The 14,425-nt window shown below is 43.0% G+C and overlaps 1 protein-coding gene across 9 annotated transcripts in view; it reads right to left on the bottom strand.

Annotated features, from left to right (window-relative positions):
• The window catches only part of LOC139270224 (receptor-type tyrosine-protein phosphatase delta-like), a 2,930,110-nt gene that overhangs the window by 2,516,117 nt on the left and 399,568 nt on the right, over positions 1–14,425 (bottom strand). For all 9 annotated transcript variants that reach the window (XM_070888421.1, XM_070888423.1, XM_070888432.1 and 6 more), the window contains one exon: positions 231–352. The gene's annotated coding sequence lies outside the window, so the exon portion shown is untranslated. The remainder of the gene's footprint in view (positions 1–230; positions 353–14,425) is intronic.

Genomic DNA, 14,425 nt, shown 5'->3' with positions numbered 1-14,425 from the left:
GACTGGAGTGGAGATGGGGGGCAAAATTTATGAATGGAACTGATCAGTGGTAATAAAATATACAAAGAATAGAATTGAAAGAACTTGCTGAATTTCTGAAAACTTTCTTTTAAGATATTCAGTTATTAATGGTGCTCTCCTTCTCTTTTTCTCAGCAAATGAATGAATAATGTTTTAGAAATCTACATTTTCAATGGCAAGAGTTGCTGAGCAATTAAATCTTGACTTACCCAGAGTTCTGTAGTGGTAGGTCTTTGCACGTTTGAGCTCACTAACATATTTTTTTAAGTTAATGATTTTTCAGCTTCTACCTTAACACCATGTGTGTATGTCGCAATCTTTATTTCGCTCCCTGTAAAAATTTTAAAAAGTGAATTGAATCAGTGCTTTTAATTTCCTGGTTCCTGTCTTTGAGAATTCTTCAATGTGCTTGGCTGCTTAGATAGCTTGGTGACATCACTGCTGCATCACCCTTTTGACATGCTCCAATCAATTTAATGCCGAGAGATCACGAGATCTTTGTGGGCAGCGGCGATCACCATCACTTTTCCGCTGACCGCAAACTCTGGGCCAGAGGAACATAGGAACAGGAGTCGGCCATTTACCCCCTTGCCTGTTCTGTCACTCAATGAGATCATGGCTGATCTACAACCGAACCCCAAATACCCCCCTTTGTCCCATAAAACTTAATACCTTTGATTAACAAAAATCTATCAATCTCAGACATAAAATCAACCACTGATTGAGCATCAATTACCATTTGTCGAAGAGAGCTCCAAACTTCTACCACTCTTTGCACGTAGAAGTGGTTCCTAATTCACTATTGAAAGGATGACTCTACTTCTTAGGCTATGTCCCCTACACAGTGGGAGATAAATGAGGTCCTGGACAAGATTCAGAGGAATGTGAACAAAATGGTGCCCTGTTTTAAAGCTCTAAGTTATCAAGATAGGCATGATGACCTATGATCATTTTTACTAGAGAAACAAAGGCTTAGAGAAGATACGATTGAGCTTTTTTAAAAAGAAACTAGATTCTCTCCAGTTAGATAGGTTATTTGTGATGGTAAGGGACAGGAAAACCCGACAATATTGTTATAACATTTCTAGCAAAGAGTTAGATTAGATGCTAGGAACTATTTCATTTTACATGCATTGCTCTTTGGGGCAGATTACTGAAGTATGTGGTGACTTTGGATTCCTGCAGTCTTTCAAAATGTGACTGGACAAGCTCCTGGGAGCGGAAGACATTCCAAGTTATAAATGGTAAGATGTAACTCCGAATAGTGAAGTTCATTAGTTGCTATGGGTTCCTTGAGTTTGCTTGATTAGTTTAGGGGTTGGAAAGAAATTTTGCGGTGTTCTTTTCCCCCCACTAAACTTTTTCATGTGTCAATCGCGGCTCAGTGGTAACACTGTTGCCTCAGAGTCAGAAGGTTGTGGGTTCAAGTCCCACTACAGGCTGACACTCCAGTGTCGTACTGAGCTGTCGGAGGTGCCGTCTGCACTCTCAGCTGGACATAAAATATCACATTTTGATGTGTAGGAGAGTTGTCCAAGGTGTCCTGCCCAATATTTATCCCTCGAGCAACACTTATTATCACGTTGCTATTTGTGGGAGCTTGCTGTGCATAGATTGGCTATTGGGTTTCCCACATTACAATAGTAACTACACTTTAGAAGTATTTCATTGGCTGTAAAACACTTTGGGACATCCTGAGGTTGTGAAAGGCGCTACATAAATGTAAGTCTTTCTTCAAATTGACCACTGGTTTTCTTTTCCATTTTGGCTGTCTCAAGAGATTGTGCAACAAAGAAGGGCACAATAGTGGTTTGCACGGGCACACTATATCTGCACCAGATGGTTTTGTCCCGTCGTTTTTTTGTAAATCTGTATGAAATAAGGGTATATCTTCCGATAGTTACTAATCTAAATGCAAAAGTTGCCATGGAGTATAAAACTGCCTTTAGTCTTTAAATATCCCACTTTACTAAGAGAAGCAAGAGAAAGGAAGAGAAACAGGAGGAAGGGATGTTGAGCTCAGGTAGGAGAGTCAGGAGAGGTAACGGGAAGCTTAGTAAAACAGGTGTATTTTGAGGTGGTTTTATAGATGGAGAGAGAAGGGGAGAGTCAGGGGGGTTTAATGAAGGAATGCCAGATATTACAGCTGAAGGCTCTGCCACCAATAGGGAATCAGAGACAAAAGGCCAGATTCCAGGGCCAAAGTGCAGAGGGCAAGGTTTAATGCTGGAGGATCTTCGACGGCAGTGCGGAGATTTAGTCTCGAGGTTGCAAATGCATTGTCTAGTGTTTAAATGATGGTGTGGGTAAGCTGAGGCAGAAGCGGGCAATGTTGGAAGTAGTCTTTGATAGGATATGGGATTTGAAGCTCAGCTGAGTTTATCAAGGATTTGCATGATCGAGTGCAACCTGAGTGAATGATTGGTTAGCAAATGGAGTTTATTGCAAGGGAGGAAATGTTTATGACGGGTTGAGAATTATGACGTTAGTCTTCCCTGTGATCAGTGACAACACATTTTGACTCATTCACCACTTGATAGTGCAGAAGTGTATCGGGTCAAGGGAAAGGGTGGAGGGGAAGAGCTATCAAACGGTGGCGCATAGAGAGAACAGAAGGGTTGACAAAGCTCTTTGAGGAGGGACTGGTAACAATGGTTTTGAAAGGAAAAGGAATGTTGCCTGAGCAAAGGAATTTTGTCAGATTGGAAAAGCTGGTTCTTGGCACATGCACATCGCATGCCGAGAACCGGCATTCTCGAGGCCTCATCGGGTGTGCACGCATATTGTACGCACCCAGAGAGGCCGCAATTTTTGATCAAATAACTCTGTTTCTCTCTCCACAGATGCTGTCTGACCTGCTGAGTATATCCTGCATTTTCTGTTTTTATTTCAGAACCATTAACAATATTTGCTTCATTAACAGCTTTAAGGAAGGTTTCAATCCTGGTTGTAAACAATTTTTCGATTTAATTTGGACAATCTGTACTATCTTTTTAACTCTGCAAATATTTGATAGTGATGTTTTGTCCTGTTGTCCTCATTTGGGCCCCAAGTTTCCACACGCGGCGAAAAAGGCGCACCTCAGAGCTGGGCGCCCGTTTTTCACGCCGAAAACGGCGCCGGAAAAAAAGTGCGGTATTCTCGAGCTCCTTGGAGCTCGATGTCTGCTTGGCGCGGCACACAGGGGGCGGAGCCTACCACTCGCGCCGATTTTGTAAGTAGGAGGGGGCGGGTACAATTTTGGTGCCAGCAACCCTGCGCATGCGCGTTGGAGCATTCGCACACGTGCAGTCTGAAGTAAACATTGGCACTCGGCCATTTTTAAAAGTACTGCAGAAAAAGTGAAGATTTATTTCTTGGACCCCTGCAAAGGCTTGTATTTTAATTTTCTTGATATTTCTGTGTGTGAGGGAGTGCTTTTAGCAGCACTGCTGAATAAATCACCTGCTGAAATCAGTGAGTTCAGCTTTTCACTGCTAAACTTGCAGAACCGGTGCCTGCAAATTAAGGACTGTGTGTTTGGAGAAATAAAAGTGCCAATTCAACTTTGCAATGGATCAACTTCCACCAAGAACAAAGAATTTCTTGCATGAGGAAGCAAACCATTGCATAATATGTGGTGCACCCATTCTGCAAATTTAAATATAAAGATGTCAATGTGGCTGCCTCTCCCTGTCCAAATGGCCTCAGTCAGTCCCCCTCACAGCTCGAAGGCTGCTGCTGTTCTTTCTTCAGCTCCCGACCAGCCACTGACGCCGCTGCAATCCCATGGCCGAATGGCCTCACGTCCGCTCCTGATTCTTTGGCTCCCGACCAGCCACTGACGCCGCTGCAATCCCATGGCCGAATGGCCTCACGTACGCTTCTGATTCTTTGGCTCCCGACCAGCCACTGACGCCGCTGCAATCCCATGGCCGAATGGCCTCACGTCCGCTCCTGATTCTTCGGCTCCCGGCCAGCTACTGACGCTGCTGCAATCCCATGGCTGAATGGCCTCAAGTCTGTCCGGTTGCTACATCTTCGCGGGGAATGAAGGCCTGCCTCAAGCACCGCAGCTCAGCTCGAAGGCTGCTTGCTGCCTGCCGCTGCCATCGAGACACTGACGCCACACCGCTGCCTGAAAGGCCTGCCTGAAGCACTTTCACACAGGTAGGAACATGGTTTATTTAATCTTTTCTTTGCTTATAAATTTTTATTCAGGTTGGATTTATTTGTATAATATTTGTATAAGTATAACTAAGGATTGATTGTAGAATTTAATGACTTCCCCTCCCCCCCCCCCCCCCCCGCCACCTCGTTCCCTATGCCTAATTTGTAACCTGCGCCTGATTTTCTAAAGTGTAGACAAGGTTTTTTCAAGCGTACAAAAATCTTCACTTACTCCATTCTAAGTTAGTTTGGAGTACGTTTTCACTGTGGAAACTTTGAAATCAAGCGTCAGTGGCCGGACAAAAAATTCTGTTCCAAAGTGAAACTGTTCTACCTGACTAGAACTGCAGAAAACTAAATGTGGAGAATTCCGATTTCTAAGATACTCCGTTCTACACCAGTTGCTCCTAAAAATCAGGAGCAAATCATGTGGAAACTTGGGGCCTTGATTTCTATTTGCAGCAGACATGTTAACGCATATTTGGGATTGCTAGGTTTTGATCCTGCCACTGTCTTCAATTGTACATTTTTCCACTAACTCCTTTAACTTCTCAATTTTCTTTGACTGCACATGAGAATTTTTTATGTCATTGCGTAACAGGCGACACAGTTTCATTTATTTCTAATTTCAATTATATATCCTTTCACTTACCAAATACATTGAACGTGTTGTGAATCTTGCTTTCTCTTGTTTAATTTACTCAATCACATATTCAGTAACTGCACCTCAAGCTCTATGTTAAAGTTTAGAACCGACCCTGCATTTCCCCTCACAATGTATACAATGTCATGAGCACTCCTTTGCACCTCGATCTTGCACATGGATATCACAGTGCAAGAAACACAGCATCTAGTACACAAGTGCTGATTTTCATTATTAATTGCCAATGGTTGCAAATCCATCCTGAATCTATGAAGAATAACGAAAAACCAAGAGTGAACAGAATTCTGCCTGTAATTTTACTGAGGTTGTCAAATGGCATAAAAATCATATCAGTGTCTCATAATAGAGCAACTTTCCACTGATGGCAGCAGCAAAATAATTCTGGATTAAATGTAGTACAGGCCAGATGGCCAAACAGTGTGGTTCAAATGTTAACCTCCAATGCAGATCCCTAACTCTACCATGATGTGGATGCTTTCTTTTTGCAATTTTCACACCAGCCATTGTAGTTGTAATGTATGCACCTGTGAATATGCTCACAGGTTGGTTGAGCTGTTGAGTTGGGAGCGGCTTAGCCAGTCACCTGATGTTCACAAGACTCAATAAAACCCCAGCCAGCTGAGTTTAGGGGATCCACGATGAGGCAGGTGATTGTGAGCCTGGTGGATGAACTGGTAATGTGTAGTGTGATTGTTAAATCTTTGCTAATAAGCCAGCTAGTTCTTAATAGCAATGTGTTGCTGTGCATTCTTAAGCAAAGAACCCACGAAGCAAATACATTAAAGTAATGTTGTGAATTTGTAAATTTAGGGCTATCCGCACCACAGTTTGGGTAGTTTTGTGCCATGGGCCTTGTATCCACTTAACCTGAGTTGAAATTGACCGAGCTCACTTCACATCCTTCGCAGGAAAATCTGTTTAGAATGGATTCAATAAAAGTCAGAAACAAGCCATTTATCATAACATCTGACCTGCCCAACTGCACCCCACCCCGGCACACAAGGTTGACCAGACTGATTCCAGGGATGGCTGGACTGACATATGAGAAGAGACTGGATCAACTGGGCCTTTATACACTGGAGTTTAGAAGGATGAGAGGGGATCTCATAGAAACATATAAGATTCTGATGGGATGGGACAGGTTAGATGTGGGAAGAATGTTCCCGATGTTGGGGAAGTCCAGAACCAGGGAACACAGTCTTAGGATAATGGATAGGCCATTTAGGACTGAGATGAGGAGGAACTTCTTCACTCAGAGAGTTGTTAATCTGTGGAATTCCCTGCCGCAGAGAGTTGTTGATGCCAGTTCATTGGATATATTCAAGAGGGAATTAAATATGGCCCTTACGGCTAAAGGGATCAAGGGGTATGGAGAGAAAGCGGGAAAGGGGTACTGAGGTGAATGATCAGCCATGATCATATTGAATGGTGGTGCAGGCTCGAAGGGCCGAATGGCCTACTCCTGCACCTATTTTCTATGTTTCTATGTTGACGTAACGCTAACCTTCCATGCAACGCTGTCCTGGTGGCGTTGCTAGAGGCATTTGAGACAAAGTTCCTGTCCAGGAGTGGCTTCCCACAATCTCTGGAAGTGAAGCTGTAGAGCTCGCAGGGAATTGTGGGTAATTAAGAGGCCTGAGAATTAAAGGGGCCATGCACACTGAAGCAATACAATATTAAAATGGTGAAACAATACAGTTTTCAACCCTTTCTGCCTTTAAAATATATTTAACATTTTTTTAAAAGTCCGAAATGTGAATATTCAGCTCTTAAGGCTGAATTCCCTTCCTAACTTCAACAAATAGGAGAAATGCCTCAGCACTCTCACAAATGGCTCAGCAAGCTAGGGATAGGGCCCCCAGGGTCTCACACACAGCACTCCAGCTTTGTGCAGGTGGTCAACACTACAAGGCATGCCCTCTACAGGGGCCAAGAGGCCCTCCAGAAAGAACGAAGTGCGACCACATCACCGAGGCCATCACTGCCAGCATTGTCACCCCCATGACATGGCTCCTGTGCCCAAAGAAACTTCATGACCTCAGACCACTGGCTAAGGTCAGTGACTGCATCTTCAACAGCCATCTCCTACCAAGTGCACCACTAGCCTCACGCGCTGCTCAATGCACAATCCCCACCCCCAAATTACTCACCTACCAACAATCTGAACCAATCACAAGGCACATTTCCCAATCCTAGCATCACCTCACCCCCTTGGAGGAGATGGTGCAGGCCATTCTTGGCAGGATCATGGCTAAGCCCTTGACCAGCATTGGGGTTGAAAGGATATAAAATATCCTCACACATTATCCTCCTTCTGGCATGCACCTCATGCTTTCCTGCCCTCCCCTCACCACAACTCCACCCTTATGCCTTCCTCATTTCACACATCCAAGATATGCAGCCTGCCCAGCCAGTGGGTGACAAATAAGAGTGAGAGGTGAGTGAAGAAGAACCAGAAGAAGATGATTGATTTGACACTCCCAGCCACCAGTTCCTCAAGGTCAACCAACAAGGCCATTTGCAATGTCCCCCAATGAAAATCTGCAGTCTTGCATCAGCCATGGTGCAGCCACTTAGGTAGCACTGTGTGATATCAGTAGAATAGATAAAGGCACACACACTAAGGGAATGCATACGGGTGATGAGTTGTTTTCTTGATGTCACGTTCGATGGATAGATGTATATAGATGTATTGGAAAGTTTGATTTTTGGTGGCTTTTATTTCAGCATCATGGCCAAGAGGATGCTGTGATGGTCAGTAACAGAGGAAAGGTAAGGTTTGGGACCAATATTGAAAGGGGAATTGGGGTTGTGGTCTTTGGGACCGGAGGCGGATGATTCCATTCCAGATATCCCAGCCACATCGGCGCTGTCTGGGATATATCCTTTTGTCTGATTCATCCTCTTCTGCTTCTTCCTCTTTGGCTTCCTCCTATACTGTATTTTCCTCTTCCCTCTGAAAGCGGATGCTGTAAATGTAAAATGACAGCATAAAATCCTGGAAATACTCAGCTGCTGAACTCTCCATGGGTGTTACCTGACCTGCTGAGTCTTTGCAGCAAGTTCCGTCTTCTCAAAGGTTTTCGTTTACCATCCGTGCTCTTGCAAGTGCCCAGCAGCACACCTTACACTTTTCACATCTATTGCTGAAAGCCACCGATTCAATAAAATCAAAAAACACAATCCAAAACCTTAAATCCAAACTTACCGAATGGCCTACTCCTGCACCTATTTTCTATTTTCTATGAATGATGTATGTGTCCTTCTAAGAGGTGCAGACATTGCCACTATTAGGCTGCTTGCACGCTGGGTTAAGCTGTTGTCCTTAGGACGCAACACTGAATTCAGCGCTAGGGTTGAAGTTCACGCTTGTAACGTAAAGTCGGCTTTGTACGCCAATTTACGGCACAATGGCGCCATTTTCTTCAGCATGGCGCTGCGTAGTTACCGGCAATGCAAAGGTAAGCATGAAATTGGCGACAGCTGCGGAAAACACCAGCAGTTGCCAAAAGAACAATGGCCGCCGTTTTAACACCATTTAGCTGTATAAGCACCAAGATCACGGATTTCTAGCCCAGACTCTGCCTTTTAATGATCCCTAGCAATATAAAAGCTTCACAATATGTTAATGGTCTGTTCAGGGAGAGAATACGATCACTTTTCATCATATTTCAATAGCAGAAAGGGATATGAGTTAGCACACTGTTCTTTCACCTCAGGGATCTCAGTTTGAATCCAGCTCTGAGTGATGGGGAGGAGAACCTTCTCTGTCTGCCAGCTAAAAGAATCTTAAATGAAATGGGAGCTTGAGCAAACTCAGCTTAGTATATAGTTGAGGTGGATCCACAGCAGGTAAATGCCCACAATAAGACACTTTCTGGGAGAGGTCCAAAAATTAGTGGTGAACTACAATGAGGGAAAAAAAATTGACAGCGTGGAGGTGGTCTTCCGAGGTTGCAGTTAAGGCATGTTTGTGAGAAAAGTATGGGTGGAACTTTACACTGCATATGTTAATACATTAACTGATCTGGAAGTGCTGGATATGGACACTGAGTGAAAAAACTGGAAAAGTGCTCCATTCCGTGACATTGAAAACACTCATGTTACAGAGTAAAAAAATATATTTGGAGGAAAATATACTTCTGTAACATGCATAATTATGCATAGGAGCTTCTCCATTAAGGAGTTAACAGGCAACTATCTGCCTATTTTATTCAAAGAATATTAAAACTTTACTACATTGTGTGTACAGGTCATTCTTTTAAGACTTGTGGAGTAAAAAATATTTACTGTCGTGTAGCAAGTTTAGATTAATTAACAGGAGAAATATGAAATCTTGATGACTGCATCAGATTTTCATGAAGAATTTTTGTTCACTTAGGAACTTATTCTTGAAAGGAATTGGAAACTTCAATAGCCAGGCAAAATACATTTGGTTAAATTGGAAGCATATTCTACTGAATTTCCACTAAGAACCAGAACAAGAATTATGTTTTCAAATTGCTGGTTAAGGGAGCCTGTGATTATTGTCTCACGGCAAACGAGCCAAAGGTGGGCAGCGGAAACGTTACAAGGACACCCTCAAAGCCTCCCTGATACGACAGCCCCACTGACACCTGGGAGTCCCTGGCTAAAGACCGCTCTAAGTGGAGGAAGTGCATCTGGGAGAGCGCTGAGCACCTCAAGTCTCAATGCCTAGAGCATGCAGAAATCAAGCGCAGGCAGGGGAAAGAGTGTGCGGCAAAGCAGTCCCACCCACCCCTTCCCTCAACAACTATCAGTCCCATCTGTGACAAGGTCTGTGGCTCTCGTATTGGACTGTTCAGCCACCCAAGAACTCACTTAAGGAGTGGAAGCAAGTCTTCCTCGATTCCAAGGGACTGCCTATGATGATGATGGGGGGTGACTATTGTGAAGTTTCTTGCAATGGCACTATGGATGTGGACAATTGATGACACTATCAATTCATGCCACTGGGGAAAAATTAGAAACATCCCTGTCTGCTGTCAAGCCTTAAAGAAAGAAAGACTTACATTTATATAGCGCCTTTCACGACCACTGGACGTCTCAAAGCGCTTTACAGCCAATGAGGTACTTTTGGAGTGCAGTCACTGTTGAAATGTGGGAAACGCAGCAGACAATTTGCACCCAGCAAGCTCCCACAAACAACAATGTGATAATGACCAGATAAACTGTTTTTTTTTTGTTATATTGATTGAGAGATAAATTTTGGCCAGGACACCAGGGATAACTCCCCTGCTCTTCTTCAAAATAGTGCCATGGATCTTTTATGTCCACATAAGAGGACAGATGGGGCTTCGGTTTAATGTCTCATCCAAAAGACAGCACCTCCAACAATGCAGCACTCCATGAGAGTGTCAGCCTTGATTTTTGTGATCAAATCCCTGGAGTGGGACTTGAAGCCACAACTTTCTGACTCAGAAGCAAGTGCACTACCCACTAAGCCACAACTGATACAGGAGTAGTCACAGTGTAAAACACAGGAACAGTGGTGGGCTAACAGGCACCTGTCATTATAAAATTAGAATTCATTTTCAAAGCAGCAAGTCAAAATGGAATACATTTTCCCCTTTTTTACATATTTAACGAGTGACTGGCTCTGACTGAATAATGCACAAGTAGTGAAGCCATATGCATGTTATGGTGAACTGAATGTTGTAAATTCCCATTGTGTTTTTAATTTATTTAGTTGTTTCAATTGGCCTCTGTTTAACAATTACCCCCTGACAACGAGCATTGATGAAATTCACAGCACAGAAGGTGAATGGACAGAAGAGCTTTAACTACTTTCACTTAGGCTGGTGAATGTTTGCAATGGACTGGATAGGAAGACAATCGAGGCTGATAATGGCCGTAATTTTAAGGAGTTTGACTGACATTTAATGAGAAAATCAATTGAGGGTTATAGCTAATGAACTGTGTAAACTGTTTTTGAAGTCTGGGGCCAGACAATGGACCAAAATGATCTTTTCTGGTCCTGTATGTTCCTAATATAGTTTCTCCCTTTAAAAAATATAAATAATCAATAATAAATTTGCTGTGCAAGTTATGCACTCCTTAGTTGGACATCGCCACTGTGACACACAGTCACTTATTGAAACGTATAAGATTCTGAGGGGGCTTGAAAGGGTAGATGCAGAGAGGATGTTTCCCCTCATGGTGAATCTAGAACAAGGAGGCATAGTTTCAGAATAAGGGGTCACCCATTGAAAATAGAGATGAGGTGGAATTTCTTCTCTCAGAGGGTCGTGAATCTTTGGAATTCTCTACCCCAGTGAGCTGTGGAGGCTGGGTCATTGAATATATTTAAGGTAGAGATAGGCAGATTTTTTGAACAATAAGGGAGTCAAGGGTTCTGGGGAGCGGGCTGTGTTGAGTGGAGAAAGAAGAGTTGATGCCAATATCAGATCAGCCATGGTCTTATTGAATGGCAGAGCAGGCCAAATGGCTGACTCCTGCTCCTATTTCTTATGTTCTTATGAAGCTCTGCCACTTGATGAAGCCTCAAGAAGCTTTCGCTTCTTATATCTACAGCAGCATCATTCAGATAGCCGCACAGCTCGAGGATACTGTCAATGTTCCTCAACTTCCTCCTGGGTAACAGGACGTTTAGAACAACTCACCATTATCTTCTGCCCTTGCTTCAGTTTTCAGTTCCGCCTCTTATTATCTTTAAGTAAATGATTCATAAAACTTTTCTGAATGTTTTTCCCTTATGATCAATTCAGCAGACTGTTCCTGCCATCTCGCCATAGCCTTATAAATTGGTTTTCACACTCTTGGGCTTCCTGCTGCCTCATGCAATGCTTTTCATATCATTATTGCCTGTTTGTAAGCTTTCTGATCACCTTTGGCAGCCTGCCAGGTTTGTCTCTCTTTGGAAATCAATGTTGCAGTCTGCTTCTCCCTCCTCCACCACCTACCTGCAAAGCTGTATACTTCTATCAATAGATGGAGCTTCAAATGCTCCAGAAGATGAAATCTCCACATCTATATCTGCGCATTATGAATGCACTCTGAGGGAAATTTTCACAGTCATGACTTAACAAACTAGAGGAGCTCCATTAGTTATTGAGCATTCATGATCAAGTGGCAGTCATTATCGGTCAGGTGACTGTTGCTGGGTGCAAGTGGTACCATTTGTCTTTGGGGGATTGTGAATTTCCTCAGACATGTTCTGGCACCCGCAACTTCACCAGAAACGGAGCACAAACCTCGTTTACCGGTTACAAGCGGGCCTTCTACCACACTGGCAAAGTTAAAGAGGCAGAGCGGGAGCAGCTCCGAGGAAATTTCCAACCATTATATGGGTGCACAGGGCCTTGGATACAGTGGGGTACGATTTGCACTTTGGTGGTGACAGAAAATGGGTGGAAGTGGCTCAGGTGCCCATGATACACCCCACCTAATTTTCCTTTCTTTCCTACCACATTATGTGTCTCGTGTGCATCGGGCCTTTCCCACTTGCTATGGAAATACTGAGAATAAATCTCAGGGGAAAGTCAGGATTATCGAATACTCACATGAAGTAACGCAAATATATGTGGTATCGTAATGTTACTGGCAAAAAATAATTTAAAATCTATTGTGTAACTGCGTAATATGCAAGCAGGTGTAAATATTGACGAGTAAATATATACAGGTTGAACCTCCCTTATCCGGAACCCTCGGGACCTGGCCTGTTCCGAATGAGGGATATTTCTGGATAAGGTTACGTGTTTTCAGTGTGTGTGTGTGTCTGTGTGCGCCAATTGGCTGGAACGACTGTCAGTCAGTCAGACAGTCAGTCTCAGCTCACATTGGAGACCAAACTATTCTAGAGTTCTAGAGTTAGGATAGTCTCAAAATCTATGGAATGGTTAGCTGATCCAAAATATTAAAAAGGTAAGTACCTGAACTTTTGAAAACATTTTCTGAACAATTTTTGTTGTAATTTCCATCAGTGTGGCGTTGGTGGGCCATTGGACCCCGAGTTGTTGGCTCCGAAGTTGGGTAAGTTATGTAAATTTATTTTTCACCGGCCACGTTGTGCGCGTGCGCCACTCGACGGCCGGGAATGGTTCTGAACGAGGGGTGGTTCCAGATAAGTGAGTTCCGGATGAGGGAGGTTCAACCTGTGCTATCTAAATGGCCATTACACTGAGCAATGTGGAACAGATAAACCATGGAAGGTGATTTTCATCCAGAGGAGAAAATGCCGAAGGTGATATATTGGGGCAGAAATTCCGAGGAGGACGTCCCACAGGCAAATCAATAAAGAATAGAAATAAAATGCGCACTTACCTGAAGCTGCTGCGCCCGCTGGAACTCCCGATCTACAGGCCTCCTCTCGCTGTGACGCGCAGCGCATGCACGTCGGGACGTCCGCAGGAGTCACGTGTGCCTGGACACCCAATCACAGGTAAGTATTTTCTCATTCATTGTAATAGGAGTTTCATAAGTTACGAAACTCCAATTACAATGAATGAAAAAAAAAGTCACCAAAAATACATAAAACATTTAAAAAAACACCTCATACGATAAACTAATAGAAATTAAAAATGTTACACATGTTTTTTAAAGAAAAAAATCCCGATTTTTAAATGAAGTTAGGGTTAGGGTTTAAAATAACATTATCTGAGTGGGTAGGGTTTTAACATAAATGTGTTTTAAAATTTTTTATTTTAATCATGTTTTTTCTATGTTTTTATGCATTGTGTGCTGAAAACTGGATTTTCCGATGCCTTCCCGGGTCCATCGAAACTTCATACAGCTCCGGGAAGTCAGAAATTCTGCCCCATAATATTGTAAATAATGTAATATAATCTGCGACTAATAAGGATTCATTCAGTTCACAGGCTCAGATGGACTTGTTACATTTTTTGAGCCTTACGATTCTTAGTATGACTTCACAATCACCCCTCTTTTTAAAAAAAAAAGTGTATTTCCCTGATGATTTTCTTTTCATGTCACTTCTGATCAGTTGTTTTCCTGTTGTATTACATCTGAAAATAGTCAAATTTGCCAACTCTGTCTACTTCCCAAAATTTCCCAGTTCTTCCTAAGTCTTCCATGTGCCTCTTTCTTCCCCTATATATAAGAACATAAGAACATAATAACATAATAACATAAGAACATAAGAATTAGGAGCAGGAGTAGGCCATTCGGCTCCTTGAGTCTGCTCCGCCATTCAATAAGATCATAGCTGATCTTCTACCTCAACTCCATTTCCTGCTCTATCCCCACATCCCTTGATTAACATCTGTAGTGGGGAAAATGCTTGAAACTATCATGAAGGAAGAAATAGCGGGACATCTGGATAGGAATAGTGCAATCAAGCAGACGCAGCATGGATTCATGAAGGGGAAATCATGTTTAACTAATTTACTGGAATTCTTTGAGGATAGCAAGAGCATGGTGGATAGAGGTGTACCGATGGATGTGATGTATTTAGATTTCCAAAAGGCATTCGATAAGGTGCCACACAAAAGGTTACTGCAGAAGATAAAGGTACGCGGAGTCAGAGGAAATGTATTAGCATGGATCGAGAATTGGCTGGCGAACAGAAAGCAGAGAGTCGGGATAAATGGG

This window comes from Pristiophorus japonicus, chromosome 1, assembly GCF_044704955.1.
Source record: "Pristiophorus japonicus isolate sPriJap1 chromosome 1, sPriJap1.hap1, whole genome shotgun sequence".
NCBI lineage: Eukaryota > Metazoa > Chordata > Chondrichthyes > Pristiophoridae > Pristiophorus > Pristiophorus japonicus.
This window is presented reverse-complemented; position numbering and strand designations above follow the sequence as displayed.